Here is a 9,844-nt window from a genome sequence, read left to right as displayed (position 1 = left end):
ACCGAGCTCACTCCCCACTCCTCAGCCCCGGTTTATACCTGGAGGTGGGAGGAGCCTGCCCGGCCTCCTGCAGGCGCAAAGAGGCTTGTACCCTCGCCCCAGCCCCAAGAGGCCGGCGCGGATCTAGCGCGGGGGGAGCTGCAGAGCCCCCGTCTCACCGCAGCGCCCCGGCCCCATGTGCGCTGGGTTTGGGACGGGGGACCCACGGGGGTCCACACCCCTGCCGCTATAGCTGCCCAGGAGAGCTGCTGCAAAACCAGAGAGCTGTCCGCAGCATTGGGCGGGGAGTGAGCTTGCCTCTGAGAAGCCCATTTTCCAGGCACGGAGCTTCACAATTTATCCAGCTGAAAGCAATTCGCTTTCACAGGGTGACAGGTAGCAAGAGTGGAAACTGAAAAGATTTTGTTTCTGTCACCCAGTTGTGTGTTCTGAATACGTCCTACTCAAAGACAAAAGCTGCCTTAAGTTTTAGARTTTAATTTGTAAAGTTAAGYCTAACACTAGTCTCAACTAAGGAAYTGGGAATAGGTGATGTGATTTGTCTGTCTCACTATGCAAATGGTACATGAGAATAGAGATTAATGTCATTTGCCTCTTCGAAGTRTAGYACTTGTCTCCAGCGTTTCTTGCTTTTCAGTGATGTAGCAGTGTTCTTTTTTCTTCCTAGCACCTGCTTATATGTTTGCTTCCCAAATGGTTCATCTGATTCTGTCAGAATCTGTTAATCCAGGTACYAGTGAAAATATGCTGAAAGAGGGGCAAATCTACTGGACTTATATTTTCAATATAAAGTGTTAAAGCAAAAGAATAATAGCATTTGTCAGAAATATTCTCTGCAGACCTTTTTTTTTTCTCTCTGCCTTTTCCCAAAAGGAAGTATGTATGAGCTTTCAGTGAACTTGCTCATTCGTATTATTAAAGTATTGAACTCCTATGGGCCTATGAGAGGTGTATGAAAAAAATGAACACATGGAGGACATGCTGATGTGAATGAAAGGATCTGACCACTAAAATGCCAGGAGTAAAGTGTGTTAAATATGTGTAACATGACCTGTCCACAGCAAGCTGTCTAATACAGGAACTGAATTAAAGACATCAATGATTTATCTTACATAACCTCTTATAGTCCTAAGATTATTAAGCATAAAGTATTATTGCTCCTAGAAGTTACATTTCTCTGAATCTGTTGATTGATCTTTGTGACTATTCTCACTTTCCTCAATATATATTTTATTGCAGCTTTTAGATTATTGATTCATATGATGACAATTAGTTTATTAGAAAATCCAGGAAATCCCACTGGAAACGGCCAGTGTCAGCCTTAACATTTACCACTCARCAGCTGCTAGGAATTGGCATAAAGCTGATGATGTTTTCCTCTRCCTTGTATTTAATTCAAATATACTCCCTCTGAGCCAGCCTCACTATCAGCTTGGGTAATTTTCAGAACTGCTGGTATCCTCTGCTTTGCTGGATGTACATAATTTTTTTGAGACCACCAATATTCAAGTTCCTGCAAAGAATCTGAGCCATTCTATTTGATTCCCTCCAGTTAGATCAATATGTGGCTTTTACTCTGTGAGCCCAGAGTATGAACTGTGATCCTTTCAGTTATTTATTTGAGAATGGATTTATYTGTGAACAATAAATATGATTCCCCCAGGAGAATAGTTTGCAGTCAATATGATTTAGTTACAGTCAATATTTAAATAACGATTTAGCTGGGAGTTCAAAAGGCTGAGTCTTCTTGCAGGAATATCAACAAAAAAAAAAAAAAAAAAAAAAACATTTTGAAAGTTTTTACCAGAGTAAACTTCATCTNTTGAAAGTTTTTACCAGAGTAAACTTCATCTGAAGTTTGTGTGAGGAGAAGTGAGTAGACCCCTTATTTTTGTTGCACTCCAAAATTCATACTGCTATCCTCCAGGACAATTTGTATTCTAGCAAGTTATACCTGTTCTCTAGACTGAAAGATAGAATTTCCAGGCTGGAGGAATTAGAAATATATTCAGTCAGAAATTATGTTCCTGAATTTCATGAGCACTTCCTTTTATCTACTGTGTATTTTCAGAACTCTGAATGGCATGGAAATAAGCTTTAAAGACTGTGAGGGCCTCCAGCTCAGAGGAAACAGAAAGCTGGATTATGCTTTTAATGGCATTCAATGGATGTCTGTGTAAAGATGTGGGAATATACTTAAACAGCATGAATATAATTTCCTGCAAAGGGGAAAAGGAAAGGTAAAAGATCCAGAGATTCTGACATAAAACAGCCTTAATTCAGATCCTTGCAGAAAAACTGTTCATCATTTACTTTTCAAACAAAAGAGTGTATCCATTTCTCTGAATGTTATTTCAGATTATAGTCTAGGACAACCCCATCGTGCAGCTGTGATGGAATAGAGTACAAGAGCAAAGGAAGGAGAGTGTGACAGGCATTCCTCACTGGTGAGAAAGAAAGTCTGCAGAAACGGAAATTAGCAAGCACAGGTGGAGCAAATCTGGGCAGGGACTCTGTCAGCTTGGAACCGTGGGAGGCAAATTTACCTCATCAGTAGTTCCCAAATACTACTGATGCAAAATCAGTCTGTGCAGAAACCAGGAACTCCACACATCTCACAAACGCCCTCTGCTGAGAACTGCTTATTCCAACAGGGATAAGGGCTTCTCTCCTGTGTACTTGTGCTGGAATCAGCATTAGCTGATTCCAAGCTTTGGAGATTTGCATGACACAATAAACTTTKTGTAGTCCCATGAAGATCCAAGCATATGTGCCACAAAAAAATACCTATAGTCGCCTGTAATTAAATGTTCATGCTTGCAAACTGAATGAGAGATCTGCGCAAGTGTATTCAAATACAGCCATGGAAGTAATCATATTTGAAAGCCTGGTATAAGTCCTGCATTAAAAAGAAACAAGACAGCAAATAAGCAACATGTATTATCTGGTTTTAAAACAATGAGTTATGCTTAGGAAAAGGTTTGTAGTAGAGCTAATATCACACATTAGACCAGCAGATATGTTTGGAAAAAATAAACATGCATTGTAGCACAGAGTGAATTTTCCCAGACAGCTAGATGTACAATAATCTGATAATCTTAAACAAATCATGACTTCTTTMTTGTTGCTGGAATATATATTTGATTTTTTTTTTCCAGCAATGACTTCCAGTACCTTCCAGGCTTTATTTAAAGGGCAAGAGGATCCTCCATAAACAACTTCCCCTCTCTGCATGTTTCAAAAAAAGGTAACATTGTATAACTGCTACTAGATGGGTAGCAGGAAGGGGGTCCAAGCTGGGAGGAGGAGTCAGAAAAATTTGGAGAAAGGARAGGATGGAAACAAGGGCTATCTATCCTGGATATGAAACATTTTGTGCTGGAAAGCCTTTAACCTTTAAAGCTACACCTCTAAGGGCAGACTTTAAGGACTCTAAGATTAGACATTTAAAAACATCAAACCTCTGAGACACTTGTATTAGTACAATGGCACTGAAAATTAATCATCTAACAGAAAATGCCAGTGGACACACTGGGAAAAAACAATGCAAAAAGAACTACTATGTAAAGAACTGTTGTGGATTTTTTAGAGAATGTTATTTGTAACATCTGGTAACACGAGTTACCAGATCAAGTATGTTCAAAAGAGTAGTRCTAGGTTCAACTGTGGCTGCACAGGAACAAGCTCTAAGAAGCTAATTMATAGCAAAGATGTCAGATGTGTGCCATGCAGTCCTTATCCCTCGTCACAGTGAACACTAGTATGAAAATTCCTCTTCATTAAGTCTGTACTACTGGACATAACAACTTTAAAAAAGAAAGCTAAAGGATGACTCATCATGGCCTTGCTGCCTTTTTTTTTTCCTTCAAAATATGCATTTTCCATTACATAGACCATGGATTCTTTTCTTTTCTTTTTTTTTAACACTATGATGAAAAGGTGAGGTATGAACACACATTTCCCCAGACTGAGTGCCATGGTTGAGACCATAACCTTGTGAGATAAATCCAGTCTATCTTTGTCCATCCTTCTTCTCACCTCATAGACTTTGCATCCAGACACAACCTCTGAGGATCATGCCCCTGCCTGCTGCTCTTTGTCCTAGACATAAACGCGCAGGTGACCAAAATGACCCAAGGAAGCAGTCTGAACCACCACYAGTCTACTGGTGAGGCAATCACTATCTCAGCCCTGAATTGCACTGGAGGTTACTTGGGAATTAGGCACTGATCTGTAGCTAGCAGTGGCCTCTGGGTGTGTCTGAAGTTTGACATGTGGGGAACTCTACAAACCAAAATGGAAACTCAGGTTCCTCCAGGGCTAGGCAAAGCTAGAGAGCTGACATGAGAAGCTGCTCTCTAAGATTTAGGTATGCAAGTTCTCTTTAGGCATACAAGATCTTATCTTAGTGATACCAGTTTATTTTCAACAAGATATTGCTACTTCTATGTGTTCTTAATGTTAAACAGGTCTCTCATGCCTATTCAGTAAAAATCTAAGCACAAGTACTTCTTTATACATTTGTTTAATGTCCATTTATTTCTGTGTGATTATACAGTAAGACTTAAACTGATTAAAATGCTAAATGGCACTATGCTAAGCCTGCAGYCATGAACTAAAAGCCAGGCTTAGGTCTCACTTAGACAGAAGTGTGGTATCAACTTTTTCTATCCTATTTGTGCACAATGGACAACCAACAGACAGTCACTCCTGCAAATTCAAAACAAATAGTGATTTCTTGTCAAGAAAGTCCTGAAGAATTGCTTGGAATGTTGGATTTGCCATAGTAGACTACATTTGGAAAGACTGCACAGTAACAGCTTACTCTGTTCCCATCTAAAGTCCATTATTYTCTTAATGCAGTGTTGTGAGACACATTATTGAACATCACGACAAAAGAGGTAACAGTGTCGGTTCTAGTATGCTGCAGAGATAAAGGACTTCCTGTGCTTTAGCTTATATGGCACACATTTGAACCTACTTCTAAGAAAYGGACATTTTTATCAGGGACACTTCCATAATGACCAGTGGGGCTTGAGCACTGCTCATGGGGTATGTAGCAGGTTTATATGGCAGCCTCTCCAAAATTTATTTCTTATTTCATTTCAACTGTATTCCTCACGTGGTCCCAGAAATAAAGTGGACCATTGCCAGCTAGCTCTTCTCYTAGCACCTTTATCACGAGACAGATGTTAAAGATTCCATGATGTTACTGAGGTCATACAAAGAGAATGATTTGATTGTCTTAGATAWGACTCAGTATCCCTACCTAACAACAAAAAGATATGGAATAGCATTTGCATATAGCACYTTTTCACACAGAACATATCCTAAAATATTGCTTTTATTTACACAGAAATTAAATACTTCAGGATTAACCTCAATGATCATTGTGAATRGATAGATGTAAAAATAATAATTATTCTACATCAAGCATAATAAAAATAACATTGAAATATGTATTGTAGCTTAGAAATTAGGAGTTTTCAGTTTTCCTATTATGGCTTTTCAAATATTTCTGCCTAAAGAGCCCATAAGAAATACCAATATGAGTATATTYTGAAATGCTTTCAAAAGCAGGTTTTCAACAGCAACTCATATTTTAAAAGCTTTAAATCATTAAAGACTGCTGATACTACAAATCAGTTCAGCACGCTAAGCTACTTTGGTAATTTTCTAGTATTATGAGAACATTAAAAAATGCTTTTGGATGATAATTAAGCTCCATATGTATTATGAGCAGAAAAAAACAACAATGCGCTGTAATGGTAATTATTACATTTTTTTAAAAAAAGAGGGAAGGTCTGACACACTTTCACAGTGAAGGACAGTATTTTACTGCAGATCACATACCACTGAGAGATATTATTGCTTTTAGTCCATTTAGTCTGAGGATTTTCAACATGCAGTGCAGTATCAGGTTGTATTCAAAACGTTAAAAAAACTGTCTCAGTACAACTTACTACTACAACACTCTTTACAATCCTCCAAGAGATAAACAGAAATCTAATTAACTATCTGAAGAAGGAGCTGTAAGAAATAACACAAAATGATTTACTTTTCACAGTCTTTGTAATCTATCTAGCACACAGATACTTAAGCAGATGCAGGAGGTAGGGTTCCTCCCACCCCCAGACCCCCATACAGACAGYGTTCCAGTGCCTGATAGTAGTTATTCTAATCATGCAGTTAATATAGTTCTTGTAGTATCTTTTACTAGTCATCGCAGACAGAAGATCTACACAYAAAACTCTGATCTTTTCCCTCCTCATGCCTACATTTCTACGCATACGAACACATACTATAGTGTGCAACACTTTTTGTTACATCAGCTTGAATTCACGCTGCAGCCAGTTGTGAAGGAGGCTGTCTGTGAGTTTGGAGGGGAAAGACCAGGTGTAGCTCTTTGGRCTTGGCTATTGAGTTTTATTTTACTGAAAATTGTGTTCAAAATGCCAAATAAGCTGTTGAATTTAGGCAATAGAACAATAAGTTAATTCTTTTCTTCCTTTGCTTTTTGATCTCTATGCCTTCCTCTCCCAACCTTCCCATAAAACTTGCAGTAGTTTCAAAACTAATGTGGTTGTGGTACATTTCAGCATTTCACTCTGTGTTTACCACCGTAAGTGTCTAGGGCATGTATATGTTCACTTGTATAGATCTTCTGGTGTCCTCTCCATTGTGCATATGGAGTATATTGAAAATTATTATTAATAGTTATCGTCAATAAGTCATTAATAATAATATTCGAGGATAATGTTATTTTTCTTAATTCAATATTTGCTACTTACTGGAATCCAGAATCTTGGCCCTGCAGCTTTCCAAGACTATACATGACTCCTCTCCATTGGGCTTGCATGGTGAAAGAGCAACTGCCCTTCCTAGAGCAATGGTCAGACTGCAGATGCTGTGGTTTAAACCGAGTCTCCGCAGCCCGTTCACCCTGCCGAGCCAGGAGCCGCAGGGAGCCGAGACTCACCTTGGGCTGCAAAGCCCCCGCGCCCACCCGGGAAAGGGGGAAGTGGCGCCAGCGGAGGGGTAGAGGGGAAGGCGATGCCCCGGGGGAAGCGGTGCTGGGAGCCACCCGCTGCACCGGGGTGTCGCGGCCTTGTTGGGGGGAGCTGCCCCCTCCCCTCCTGCCAGCTCCACGCTTCCAGCAAGGAGTAACCAAGGAGTAACGTAGGGCTTCGYGAGCAGGTCGCCCGACAGCGGTGCTGCTGATTTTGTGCGGGACCGGCCTGGGTGGCTAGAAACAGTCYGTCTGGAGCAGCTGAAATTTAATTTTCAAGAATATCACTAGGTTTGATAATGGCGTGGCGGTCGTCCATCTGCCGTTACATTCCTTCACGTAAGCGCGCAGAGTAACGTAGTGAGGGGGCTCTCCCTCAAACGGTCCAGCTCTCCCTCGTGCACTCTAACAGCAGAATACAGATAAAGGCGGCTAAGCAGATTAGCTGATAAATGCTGGATAAAATAATGTTTATCCAAAATTAGTAGCAACAACAAGGCGTTCTAAGCCATCATGTTGTGAGATACCTGCTGTAGCCTTCATAGGTATACCTCCTTTCTCTTTCTTTTAAACCAAGGTATTTTGGATAAYGAAAAAGACCAGGCCTCCAACAATAATTTTGTTCTTTTCTGTTTTCATATTGAATATCCCTGTGATTCACAGCTCAGGCCAACAGCAGTAATTGGCTACTTCCACATTCTTTTCTTTGGCTCAGTTCGTATGTTTTTCCTTGGCGTTTTGGGCTTTGCTGTTTGTGGAAGTGAGGCCTTTTATTTCAGCTGTGTGACCCAGACAAGAGAGAGGTTAATCTTTTCTGTTGCAGTCAGGGTTGTTAAGGCCTATAATTCCTCGGGTAATTCTCTCCCTCTTTTTTTTTTTCATGGTAGAAATCTMACATAAAGAAAATAAACAGCAAAAATTAAATATATCTTTTCTTCATAAAAAGTAATAATTGATTAAGATGATGGTCACTTAATTAATGATTATTTTCCTTTTAATAACCATACATCTGTGACAAAATACAGCATTGTGCTTTCTATCCTTCATAACAACTATTATCATCTTTCAGAAAGCAACTGAACTTTTCAAATTAAAACAACACTGACTTTTTACTCTTACTGTGTCACCTAAGTATTTATACATTTGATATGTATTAAAAAATGACTTGCAAAATATTCCTATTTGTGCCTACTTTAGCTGTCCCAATGCAGTTGTAAATGATCTGACAACAGTGACTCTGCTACACTTCAGGTGTTCTGGGTGTTGCAGCTGGTGAATGTACTCTTACCTGCAGCAATTCTTCACCTTTATGCTGCATGATTTTTTATTTATATGTACTTATGTATGTATTTATATGTATCTTATRTATGTATTCACAGCTTGATGAAAAATGTTACTTTTCTGAACACACGTAGTCAGAACCAATATGATTACTGACCTGCCAAGAAAAGCTATTTCAAATTCTATACATGTTCTTAAGATTTACTTTCACGTGTTTGTGTGTGTGTAACTTGCTAAGATATATACATATGGCTGGTGGCAGAAAAGTTTCAGAGGCAAAATTGGAACCCTTATACCAATATACCAATTTTGAGTAATTAACTCTGAAGGAGTAAAAAGCTCTGTAACTTAGTTTTGGATAAGAGGGTTACAAGTGTGAAAATAAACAAAATCATAAAAAATCTTATTTTTCTTAGTCCASTCATGCCTTCCAGTTAAAGTTTTGCCAGTGTATGACTGCAGGACTAGGCCCATTGAATTTTTTGCTATGTCACATCTATTTACTTAYTACTCTGTATGCAGTTACTAGAATAACAATCAAATAGAACTCTGCATACTAAAATTATTTTACTAGGTTATGACTTGGGCTTTATATAGGTATCAGTTGTTTTCTTGTGCTCCTGTTTTTTCTTCAGGATTGATAGAAATCTTAAACTTAAAAGTAATTTTATTCCTTGTGCTGAAGTGGGGTAACGAAAAAAAAAAAAAAACATTTCAGAACCGGAAAGAAAAGAGGAGGTAATTTCTCTTATAAAGTATGTACAAATTATAATCTTAATAATTAGCTATTTTTCACCAGTTTACCAAATATTTTCAATTTCTAGGGTAAAAAGGGGCCTCTTTCATCATTTTACATGGCTATTGAGTTGAAAAATTTCTGTTCCAAATCTCAGTAAAACAAGAGAGAGACTGAAAGTAAACACTACTTAGCAATGATCCAGCAAACAGCAAAGACAGAAGGAATTCGTCAGCATCTCAGGGCACAGTCTGAGGCCTCTAACATTCTGAGGATTTTCACGCTGAGAAGAGGAACAGCTTTTTTTCTTTAAAGAATTTTAACTTCTGTGGGGAAAAAAAAAACAGTTCAGGCAACATTCAATATAAAAGCATACAAGATTGAGGTTAAGGGGATAGTGTTTGGATCTGTTTAGGAATATTTGGAAAATTCTGGAAAAATCACACAAAGCCTTTTGCCATCAACTGTTRCTTGTATTTACTTAAGCAGTCGCAGACTAGGTCAGGTTTCCACGAGCTTTGTAATTCTAACCCACACAAGTAGACCTTGTCATATAAATGGGATTACTTGCATGATTTAGCTGTTTTGGATTTGATCTCTTCTGGGCTATTTACATCAAAGTGGATCACAAAATACTGATACACAAAATACAAAWTATGTATTATTACTAAAAACAGAATTTATTTCCATACTCCAGGTACAGTTGTGACTAGTTGTATTCAAATCACACTTAATCGTTTGTTTGTACATAAACAAAAGAACTTAATCACAACTCTGTCAGTATTTTCCCTGGTGTTTAGTGTTTCCATTACTTAATA

Source organism: Rhea americana, unplaced genomic scaffold (assembly GCF_003343005.1).
Source record: "Rhea americana isolate MKP2758 unplaced genomic scaffold, rheAme1 scaffold_149, whole genome shotgun sequence".
NCBI lineage: Eukaryota > Metazoa > Chordata > Aves > Rheiformes > Rheidae > Rhea > Rhea americana.
Note: the sequence above shows the minus strand (reverse complement) of the source record.